This window comes from Schistocerca cancellata, chromosome 6, assembly GCF_023864275.1.
Source record: "Schistocerca cancellata isolate TAMUIC-IGC-003103 chromosome 6, iqSchCanc2.1, whole genome shotgun sequence".
In the NCBI taxonomy this organism is placed as follows: Eukaryota; Metazoa; Arthropoda; class Insecta; order Orthoptera; family Acrididae; genus Schistocerca; species Schistocerca cancellata.
The window spans coordinates 136,321,175-136,333,155 of NC_064631.1; the positions used below are offsets into that span (position 1 = coordinate 136,321,175).

The following is an 11,981-nucleotide window of genomic DNA, read 5'->3' on the forward strand; positions in this document are numbered from 1 at the left end:
TTAATGGCGCCTTGCTAGGTCGTAGCCATGGACTTAGCTGAAGGCTAGTCTAACTATCTCTCGGCAAATGAGAGAAAGGCTTCGTCAGTGTAGTCGCTAGCAAAGTCGTCGTACAACTGGGGCGAGTGCTAGTCAGTCTCTCAAGACCTGCCGTGTGGTGGCGCTCGGTCTGCAATTACTGACAGTGGCGACACGCGGGTCCGACATGTACTAATGGACCGCGGCCGATTTAAAGCTACCACCTAGCAAGTGTGGTGTCTGGCGGTGACACCACACCCACCTTACAAAATAAGAAACATCTCAACAACCTATGCATATCTTGACATAGGAAAAGTTATAAGAAATGAAATGTTGCATTCATTTCTAGGTAAGTGTAGGGGATACGATATTCTCATATATTCGCATAATTAAAAACATGTACGAGGGCATGCTCAAAAGCAATGGCTCTGAATTTTTTGTGTGAAAACTAAACAATGTTACTTACATTTTGTATTTTAATTGTTCGTCTCTACATATTTCCAGCCCTCTGCCGCTAGAGGGGTCCGAACTGTAGCGTGTAACACGGCCATGTGTAACGTAACTATGTCGGAGCGTAAGAAACAGCACGCTGTAATTGAGTTTCGAATTCGAAGAGTTCGTGTGCACATGGAGTATTATCTGCTTCAGCAAGAGAATGACATGTCACACATGAGAGCTGCGATACGAGCAACAATCAGACGTCTTGAGTTCATTGTCTTCGATCGTAGTCCGTACAGTTCCGACTTGGATCCATTGGATTATCATCGGTTTCCAGATATTAAAGAATGCCTTTGAGAACTTCACTTTGATAGTGATGAGGCGGTGTAATCAGAGGTCAGGTTGTGACTCCGCAAAAAAATCAAACACTCTACAGCGACGATGTCAACCAACTGATCTCTGCTAGGGATACATGTGTTCGTCGTCAGGGTGACTACGTTGGCAAGAGAACATAGTAGACGTGAAGAATAAAAATGTCGAATTTTAATAACTTTTGTTTTGTTTAAAAAGCATTATAAGTTTTCATATAAAAAATTCGGAGATACTACTTTTTAGCATGCCCTCATTAAACACGTAATAATTCAATAAGTAAAATACATACAGATGTCACTTCCACTGATTACTAGTGAACTCTGCTACCTTTCAACACCTTTAAGGATCGCATGAACCGTTTAACAGTTATTAATTTATAACGATTTGTGCATTATTATTCATTTATAGTACGAATGTAGTTTCTGTAATCGTTTTATAATATATATGATGTTAAGGTCTCATATTACGCACCTGAGTGCCGGGATTAAAGTGAAGTAATTGGTTTCGCGATACGATTGATCTGTGACTGCTGCTTAATATTACAGTTATTCTTAGTGTTCATTCTCTGCCATTTTGTGACAGCCGCCATGCTTAATATGTACACGTTCAATATTTATTGACAGCACTGGTTTGTGAAACCTACAATATACTGAAACAACCCATACACCATCAATATTATTGTCGCTATTGTCTGTTGGCAACGCTATTTTACAACGTTAAGGTGACGAACACCGAGAAGAAAGCATGTGCCTCAGTTATATCAGTTGCAACAACAAGAAACAACGGAAAAGAGGAAATTTGTCAGAAAATAGGTGAAAAAGAGAAGCAACTTGTCGCATGTTAATTTACTGACTGAAATCAGAATCACGTTCCCGAAAGATTGCATACACTATTTTCTCATCAGTCCTGAATCGTGTGACAAATTATTAATATCGATACGTAACAAAAACACAGAAGGAAGTATGTTAGTGAAGGATCAATCACCGTTGACGAGATTTTTGGCTACAGACAGGTCATCTGAATGCCTGAAGCTTAGTTCTGTAATATTAACAAACACAGATAGTAAAATTGTTTCGAAGCCTATGAAGCAATTACATCTGTCTCACAATAAAATGTTCAGGCAATTAACATAAGGCATTTTTTACGTTTTATAATAACTTGATGAAAGTGACATACAGTTCGCAGGCCTCTTACTAGTAATTGCAGATATGCGACGTATTCTTCGAAGTTGAAGCGTTTTTCTAACCTGCTACGTAACTCACCAACCTATGCTATATTCTCAAATTAATAAAATACATATGCAGTGTCACAGAATACGCCGTTTTCCGTCCCGAAGTGGTATATACAATTTCTCGTGGGAAAGCCTATTAAAATAATTTTCTGTTAACAGACTACTCGCAAAATCGAATCAGAGGTATGGTGTTCATGAAGGTGAATTGAAAACGTAAACAGTGCGACACTAACTAACGCCGTCTGGCTGGTCCATGAAGTTCTGTCAATAACTGAATGGAGAATATTGTCAAACCATCAATATTTGACCTCATACATTCAGTATGTACCGACGAACAGAGAATAATTTTGAGGCCATAAAATGGCGCTCGTCCTCTTTTCTAGTACTGACAATATGTCGATAAGCGTCCTCAGACGTTCAGTATATTGGCCGCTTGACAATGTCATTGAACGTGTGGCGGCCGCCTTAGAGACACAGGACGTGCGGTCCATGCTTGCTGCCAAACGTATCCGAGTAACCACGCCCCCGGCACTGGGAAAAACTGCAACCAAATCGCACTGTTCAAAGCACTTGGACGGGAAGGATTCGCCGTTGCTACAGCCTGAGGAACCTTCGCAGAATTCTTGCAAATTTCTTTATAGAAATCACGAGACTTTACAAACATATTGAGAAGACAGAAATTCGAACCGCTGATAACCGTCTGTTCCAGTTCGTGAAAACTTGCTGTAATATTAACTGACGGACCACTGTGATACTTACTCTGATTAAGTCTTCTGATCCAGACTGTATACCAATTACGTTCCTTTGTGTGTGCTGATGCATTAGTTCCATACTTCACAATCATATACAACCCTTCGCTCGACGAAAGATCCGTACCCAGAGACTGGAAAGTTGCACAGGTCACACCAATATTCGAGAGAGATCGTAGGAGTAATCAACTAAATTACAGGACCATAACATTAACATCGATATGCAACAGGATTATGGAACATATATTGTGTTCGAACATTATGAATTACCTCGAAGAAAATGGTCTATTGACACAGTCAGCATAGACTTAGAAAATATCGTTCCTGTGAAACACAACTAGCTCTTTATTCGCGTGAAGTGTTGACTGCAATTGACAAGGGATTTCAGATTGTTTCCGTATTTCTGAATTTCTGAAAGGCTTTTGACGCTGTTCCACACAAGTGGCTTGTAGTGAAATTACGTGCTTATGGAGTATCGTCTCAGTTATGTGACTGGATTTGTTATTTCCTGTCAGAGAGGTCAGAATTCGTAGTAACTGACAGAAAGTCATCGAGTAAAACAGAAGTGATTTCTGGCGTTCCCCAGTGTAGTGTTATAGGCCCTCTGATGTTCCTTATCTATATAAACGATTTGGGAGACAATCTGAGCAGCCGTCTTATGTTTGCAGACGACGCTGTCGTTTATCGACTAATAGTCACCAGAAGATGAAAACAAACTGCAAAACGATTTAGAAAAAATATCTGAATGGTGCGAAAAGTGGCAGTTGACCCTAAACAACGAAAAGTGAGAGGTCATCCACATGAGTGCTTAAAGGATTCCGTTATACTACGGTTACACGATAAATCAGTCAAATACGTATAAAGACCTTAAATTCAATTAAATGCCTAGGAATTAGAACTACGCACAACTTAACTTGGAAGAGACACATAGAAAATGTTGTGATGAAGGCCAACCAAAGACTGCGTTTTATTGGCATGACAGTTAGGAAAAGTAACGGATCTACTAAGGAGACTGCCTACGCTACGATTGTCCGTCCTCTTCTAGAACACTGCTGCCCGTTGTGGGATCCTTACCTGTTAGGACTGACGAAGTACATCGAAAATGTTCAAAGGAGGACAGCATGTTTTGTATTATCTCGAAATATGGGAGAGAGTGTTACTGAAATGATACAGGATTTGGGCTGGACGTCATTAAAACAAAGGCGTTTTTCGTTGCGACTGAATCTTCTCACGAAATTCCAATTACCAACTTTCTCCTCCGAATGCGAAAATATATTGTCACCGACCTACATAGGGAGAAAAAACCACCACGATAAAATAAGGGAAATCAGAGCTCGTATGGAAAGATATAGGGGTTCGTTCTTTCAGCGAGCTATACGAGATTGGAATAATAGAGAATTGTGAAGGTGGTTCGATGAACTCTCTGCCAGGCACTTAAATGTGATTTGTAGAGTATCCATGTAGATGTAGATGAGCATACAAAACCTGGGAAAGGTGATAAGATATTTGGGTAGGCTAGTGTTCGGAAAAGCTTTCTGAATAGCAATCCAGCATTGTTTAAGAATTAACAATCTGATTATCGTCAACGGCCTTGCCGCAGTGGTAACACCGGTTCCCGTCAGTTCACCGAAGTTAAGCGCTGTCGGGCTGGGCTAGCACATCGATGGGTGACCATCCTGTCTGCCGAGCGCTGTTGGCAAGCGGGGTGCACTCAGCCCTTGTGAGGCAAACTGAGGAGTTACTTGATAGAGAAGTAGTGGCTCCGGCCTCGGAAACTGACATACGGCCGCGAGAGCGGTGTGCTGACCACATGCCCCTCCACGTTCTCATACAATGCTGCCAGCGGGCTAAGGATGACATGGCGGCCGGTCGGTGCCTTTGGGCCTTCATGGCCTGTGCAGGAGTGGTTTAGTTTAAGTTTTAATCTGATTATCCCACAGGGAACTACCACCTTGTCGTGGTGAGGCGTCTTAGTGTCCAGTGAGCCAGACCAACGGGGGAGGCTAGGTAACTACACTCCTGGAAATTGAAATAAGAACACCGTGAATTCATTGTCCCAGGAAGGGGAAACTTTATTGACACATTCCTGGGGTCACATACATCACATGATCACACTGACAGAACCACAGGCACATAGACACAGGCAACAGAGCATGCACAATGTCGGCACTAGTACAGTGTATATCCACCTTTCGCAGCAATGCAGGCTGCTATTCTCCCATGGAGACGATCGTAGAGATGCTGGATGTAGTCCTGTGGAACGGCTTGCCATGCCATTTCCACCTGGCGCCTCAGTTGGACCAGCGTTCGTGCTGGACGTGCAGACCGCGTGAGACGACGCTTCATCCAGTCCCAAACATGCTCAATGGGGGACAGATCCGGAGATCTTGCTGGCCAGGGTAGTTGACTTACACCTTCTAGAGCACGTTGGGTGGCACGGGATACATGCGGACGTGCATTGTCCTGTTGGAACAGCAAGTTCCCTTGCCGGTCTAGGAATGGTAGAACGATGGGTTCGATGACGGTTTGGATGTACCGTGCACTATTCAGTGTCCCCTCGACGATCACCAGTGGTGTACGGCCAGTGTAGGAGATCGCTCCCCACACCATGATGCCGGGTGTTGGCCCTGTGTGCCTCGGTCGTATGCAGTCCTGATTGTGGCGCTCACCTGCACGGCGCCAAACACGCATACGACCATCATTGGCACCAAGGCAGAAGCGACTCTCATCGCTGAAGACGACACGTCTCCATTCGTCCCTCCATTCACGCCTGTCGCGACACCACTGGAGGCGGGCTGCACGATGTTGGGGCGTGAGCGGAAGACGGCCTAACGGTGTGCGGGACCGTAGCCCAGCTTCATGGAGACGGTTGCGAATGGTCCTCGCTGATACCCCAGGAGCAACAGTGTCCCTAATTTGCTGGGAAGTGGCGGTGCGGTCCCCTACGGCACTGCGTAGGATCCTACGGTCTTGGCGTGCATCCGTGCGTCGCTGCGGTCCGGTCCCAGGTCGACGGGCACGTGCACCTTCCGCCGACCACTGGCGACAACATCGATGTACTGTGGAGACCTCACGCCCCACGTGTTGAGCAATTCGGCGGTACGTCCACCCGGCCTCCCGCATGCCCACTATACGCCCTCGCTCAAAGTCCGTCAACTGCACATACGGTTCACGTCCACGCTGTCGCGGCATGCTACCAGTGTTAAAGACTGCGATGGAGCTCCGTATGCCACGGCAAACTGGCTGACACTGACGGCGGCGGTGCACAAATGCTGCGCAGCTAGCGCCATTCGACGGCCAACACCGCGGTTCCTGGTGTGTCCGCTGTGCCGTGCGTGTGATCATTGCTTGTACAGCCCTCTCGCAGTGTCCGGAGCAAGTATGGTGGGTCTGACACACCGGTGTCAACGTGTTCTTTTTTCCATTTCCAATAGTGTAGCTTGAGGCGAGGGGACGCTAAGAACAGTCGACACCGCAGTAGGCGGAATCTGTTCTGCAGTGCAGGCGGTCGTCACTACGAAGTAGTCCAAAACCTCTGAAGTGGAAGAGAAAGAGGAAACTGTTTCGCAAAAGTCAACGAAGGGCAAGAGATTACCGCCCAGAGACGCCGCTGCCTTGCAGCGCATAGTGTTGGTTCATCGATGGGCAGGGCAACAAAACCCTGGAGAAAATATACCTGGTCCTCCTGATAGTGGGTTGCTCATTCTGCGGAGAAACGCTAAATCACTGAAAGTCCTAATAGGAAAAAGGATAGATTTAACAGGAGACGACGCTGCAAAAGAAATGAATTTTAGAGTTTGCAATATTCAAGGCCCTTAAACAAAAATAAGAGGTTATGGATGAAGAAAGACACTTTCAAATGGACATAGTAGCCCTTAGCCAGACTAAACAGAAGGGAGAGGGAAGCGAACAGCTGGACAGTTGTATCCACTAATGCAGTGGCGATGGTAAAGAAAAGCGAGCTCAGACCGGGGATTCTGTACTTATCAAAAAAATTTACCTAAATCATTAAGAACAGCTATGCAATGGATGAGCGTCTTATAAAAGTAGAACTTGAGTAAAAGGATACGAAGTGGCTATAATGGCTTGTACTCTCCAACAGATGATGACAAAGTTAATGGCAAGGATGAGCATAATGAGAAATTAATTCAAGTATTGGACACTATCAGCAGCAAGAGATAATTCTTTTAGGCGATTTTAATGGTCACCTTGCGTCCAGAATAATGGCTGAAGCCGTGAGACGATATGGAGAAAGGGATGTTATGATAAAAATGGTTATTTTAAGAATAAAGATGTACATAAATTTACATGGACACAGGCTAAGCTACGAAGAAATTATGTAATTGATTACATTATAAGCAGACAGGAATCATGTTTACATTTTATGACGTGAGAGTGTGCAAAGTTGCAGATTGTGGATACTCACCATTACCTTCTGAAAACTAAAATATTTTTCCCAATTTTAAAATCGTTTATAAGGTCGCTCGTATCCGATGGCGAAGTAGTATTCTCAGTGAAGTACAATCTTCAAGGTTTGGAGAATGAATCAAGTTTTTCCCTACAGGTTTCCATTGAATCTGAAACTGAATAATGTAAAATGATCTTTTGGGGACGGTACATATGAAGATTGTTAAATATACAGGGGAAACAGCTGGGGAAGCTTTAGGTGTAATGCAGCGCAACTCGGGATTCAAAAGATGAATGATTGGTGTAATGGGAACACTGAGAAATTCGTACACCCAAAAAGAAGAAAGCAAACAATACATGTAAATGTCAAAGAGTAAAGAAAATATGAATGATTATGTAAAGTATGGAACACAGGTGAACGAAGCAGTTAGGAATGCGTAGAATGTAGTTGGGGTAATACATGTAGATACATTGATCAGCATACTGGAAGTGGAAAAAGCAGTGAAACATGAAGAACTTTGGAATCTCTGCGATGTAACAGAACGAAAAAGATTCCAATTACTTTAATTCCATTGAAAGAATGGAGAAAGTATTATGGAAATCCGTTAACTGAAAGCCGGCCAGAATTCTACCTAAAAATGACGATGAGTTGTTTATCTCAGATGCACCTAATGAAGCCAACGGAATAATCATGGTTCGAGAAGTCAAGACAGTGCTTGTGACTATGAAGAATCGACGAGCGTTAGGTCCAAATGGATTGCCCATCGAATTTTTCAAATGAGGACCAGATAAATTTCTGGAATTAATGGCCTATGTTTTAAATTGCTTACTACGACGGGAAAAATTACCAGAGAAATGGAAAACATTGTACATATGCAACATACATTAAAAGCGTGACTGGAAAAATGCTCAAACTATGGAGAAGTGAAACAAATTTAGTCTCTAGATTACATGAAAAAATTATAAGGGCGAGAATTTAATAACGGATTGTGGACAAAGAACAACAAAATGGTTCTGTACCAGAAGATCATGCACAGGCAACATGTTTTGAGTAAAACAGCTCTTGGAAAAAATGTTTGGCCTGGAAATCAGAGCCCCATGATATTGGTATTGATATTAAGAAAGCCTATGATAGTATTCCCATCGGTATATTGTGGTCTGAAATGTTAGTGAATGGATGAGTCGTTTATGTGTTCAGACTGTTAGAGCTTGATATAGTGGCGAATTAAAGTAAATAGAAAAATACCTGGAGAGATTCCATTGACCAAAGACATATGACAAGGGTGCACGACAAAATCTGCATTATTTAAACACACCTGACTTCTGTCTTAAGGTTGTGGAAATGTTTGTCATAGTATGGGTATGTTTATAATTAATGATGCCAAGTTCTTCACTTTGCATTTTGCTGATGGCCAAGTGATTTTTGCAGAGGGTGAGATGAACTACATGACCAGAAAATTACGTAGAGGTTACCAGAAATAGGTTTTAGTGATTAATTTAGAGAAAACAGAGCATTTGGTTACTGAAGGAGTGGGTCAAGACCTGAAGCTAGATGATGAAATAGTGAGGTCTGTAGGCTCTTAAAAGTATTTGGGAAACATTATCAACAAGGATGTATCCAATAAAAGCGAAATTAAGAACTGGACTGGCAAAGGCAGGCAAGCAACCAAACAAGTAAATGGAGCTTTATGTAGTGCATATATTAGATCAGAAATGAAGATTAGGATATTTAAAACTGTAGTAGAAAGTATGGTAATGTGTGGAGCAGAAACATGTGTAAGGTGTCAAATAAATGACACACCTTGCATTGAATTCCTGAAACAATTCCGATTTACTCGATATGTCACACGACATAGTTACGTAAAAAAGGAACGAATTTTATTGATAGGCAAAGTGAAGTGAATGAACAAACCGACATTTTGTGATTATAAACCACTAACACTCCCACTAGTAATTGCTCGCAAGTAATTCCCCTGACCCCAGCTACAAGACGCAGTTCTGAGGGAAAGGAGCACTCTGTCCCACGCGGCTGAAACCCTCGCCACTGGAGGCCTAGCAGCCCTTCTTGTCCCTGCTTTTAATGACTGCCCTTCAGAAAGCCTTCCTGCAGGAACACAGTCGGAGATCGCAGATAAACGTCCGGAGAAACCCGAACTCAAAACACTGGTGACTCACTGTAGCCACCTATGTTAAAACTTGCATCAAAGAAAAAGCTGTTTCTCTCAATAATAAGTAGAAGAAGTTAAACTCTACCCTACGAAAGAAACGACGCCTGTGATAGGCTACAAAAACTCTAGTGGGTGGAGATATAACTAGTAAGAGTGCCCTGATGGGCTAGAAAGAAGACATATGGTCACTAGCTTTGATATAGGCAAATTGCAGACAGAGTAACGGGCTAGTTTTCTTTCAGAAAATTGTCTAGTGTTTGAACAAGGTTACTCTGCAAGGTCACGTTTCTGACAATGATTGTGCGATCAGTTTGGCTGATCAGGTCCATCCTATAGTACAATGTTAATTCCCCAATGGTTGTGCTCTGTGTTCAGGGATTACAAAGTTCGCATATCCAGGACTGGTTTTGTGGGCACGAGGATAAATTTTCGCATCTCACCTGGCCACCAGTCAGCAGATCGCAGTTTCATTGAGCCTTTGTGATCTACTTTGGAGAGAAGGGTGCGTTACAGCTATACACCTCCATCACTATACACCTCCATCCACTTGCCACTGGTTTGCAGGAACAATGGTATAAGATTCCCTTGAAAACCATACAGAACTTGTATTTATCCATTCCTAGACGACTGAAAGCGGTTTGGAATACCAATGGTTTTCCTACACCGTACTGGTCATGGTAATGTCTATGTTTGGTGTTCCCATATTTTGGTCCAAACCCTTTATGTAAGATACCTGAACCTGGGAACTACTAATGGATACAATCAAAGCAAAACTATTGAGATGATATGGTTATAAATGCCGACTGAGTAAACAAAGATGACTAAGAATATGATGTAATTAATTGTAACTAAAATGAGAAGAAGAAGAAGAAGAAGAAGAAGAAGAAGACGCCTGCGAACAACATGGGAAAAGACAGAAGAGAGGAAATTGCAGGCAGAAGATTGGAAAGCTGAGAGTCTTTGGAAAACAGAACGCGAGAAACATCTATAATGTTATATTAAATCTCGAAAGAAGTAGCTTGGTTTTTATATTTTACAACACAGATGAAAGATAACCGGTAGTATTCGACGTGTAACATAAAAAAATTTATGAAAACGTACGCAAGTGGATGCCATTTTGATATCTTCTCACAGTCAGCGTCGTGCCACCAGCATATCATTATTACAATTGAAAATGATATAAAAGTAAGGAATGTGACGTATACGATCTGTGAGAAGGTACCGCAATAGTTACAGTTTAAGTCAAAGAAGCTGGATAATCTCAGTGTCTTTCTGTTCTTTGATGGCGCTGGTTGTATACAACGGACATTACAGCTCTACACAGAATATCTCCCGTTATTTGCCTTGCTTAAAACCTCAGAAATGGTAAGAAATAAAGAATGTTTTCGTATGCGATAAAGTAAAGGGCTAGAATATTGCTTGTGGCGGATCAACAGTTCACGAAAACGTTTTTGACCAATGATTATAAGCCCATAACGAACAGTTCGCTGCATGGTTAACAATATAGCTTTGTTTTCCGAGAAAGTAAGCAACATTTTTTTATGGTAACATGTAAGTCTGTGACGGCATTAGACAGTTTGTGAAAAGAATACTGGCTGAGTTACAACTTCTTAATATTTGCCGAGACACTTTAATGAAGTTTAGTGAGATGCTTCGGGGACTCAAATGAGAATCCTTGGAGGGAAGGCGACGTTCTTTTTGAGAAACACTACTGAGAAAATTTAGAGAACTTGAAACTGACTGCCGAACTATTATACTGCCGCCAACATAAATTGGACATAAGGATCACGAAGATTAGATTCGAGAAATTAAGGCTCATAAAGAGGCATATAGACAGTCGTTTTCTCCCTCGTTCTCTTCGCGAGTGGAACAAGAAAACAAAGGACTAGTAGTATAGGATGCCCTCCGTCACGCTCCATATGGTGGCTTGCGGGGTATCTGCATACGTGGGTTGGAACTTAAATACTGGCAACTACACTCCTGGAAATGGAAAAAAAACACATTGACACCGGTGTGTCAGACCCACCATACTTGCTCCGGACACTGCGAGAGGGCTGTACAAGCAATGATCACACGCACGGCACAGCGGACACACCAGGAAACGCGGTGTTGGCCGTCGAATGGCGCTAGCTGCGCAGCATTTGTGCACCGCCGCCGTCAGTGTCAGCCAGTTTGCCGTGGCATACGGAGCTCTATCGCAGTCTTTAACACTGGCAGCATGCCGCGACAGCGTGGGCGTGAATCGTATGTGCAGTTGACGGACTTTGAGCGAGGGCGTATAGTGGGCATGCGGGAGGCCGGGTGGACGTACCGCCGAATTGCTCAACACGTGGGGCGTGAGGTCTCCACAGTACATCGATGTTGTCGCCAGTGGTCGGCGGAAGGTGCACGTGCCCGTCGACCTGGGACCGGACCGCAGCGACGCACGGATGCACGCCAAGACTGTAGGATCCTACGCAGTGCCGTAGGGGACCGCACCGCCACTTCCCAGCAAATTAGGGACACTGTTGCTCCTGGGGTATCGGCGAGGACCATTCGCAACCGTCTCCATGAAGCTGGGCTACGGTCCCGCACACCGTTAGGCCGTCTTCCGCTCAC

The 11,981-nt window shown here is 43.5% G+C and overlaps 1 pseudogene; it reads left to right on the forward strand.

Moving 5' to 3' along the window:
• Positions 1-4,389: 4,389 nt before the first annotated feature.
• LOC126089719 (5S ribosomal RNA) lies at positions 4,390-4,507 on the forward strand (annotated as a pseudogene).
• The last annotated feature ends 7,474 nt before the right edge of the window (positions 4,508-11,981 follow it).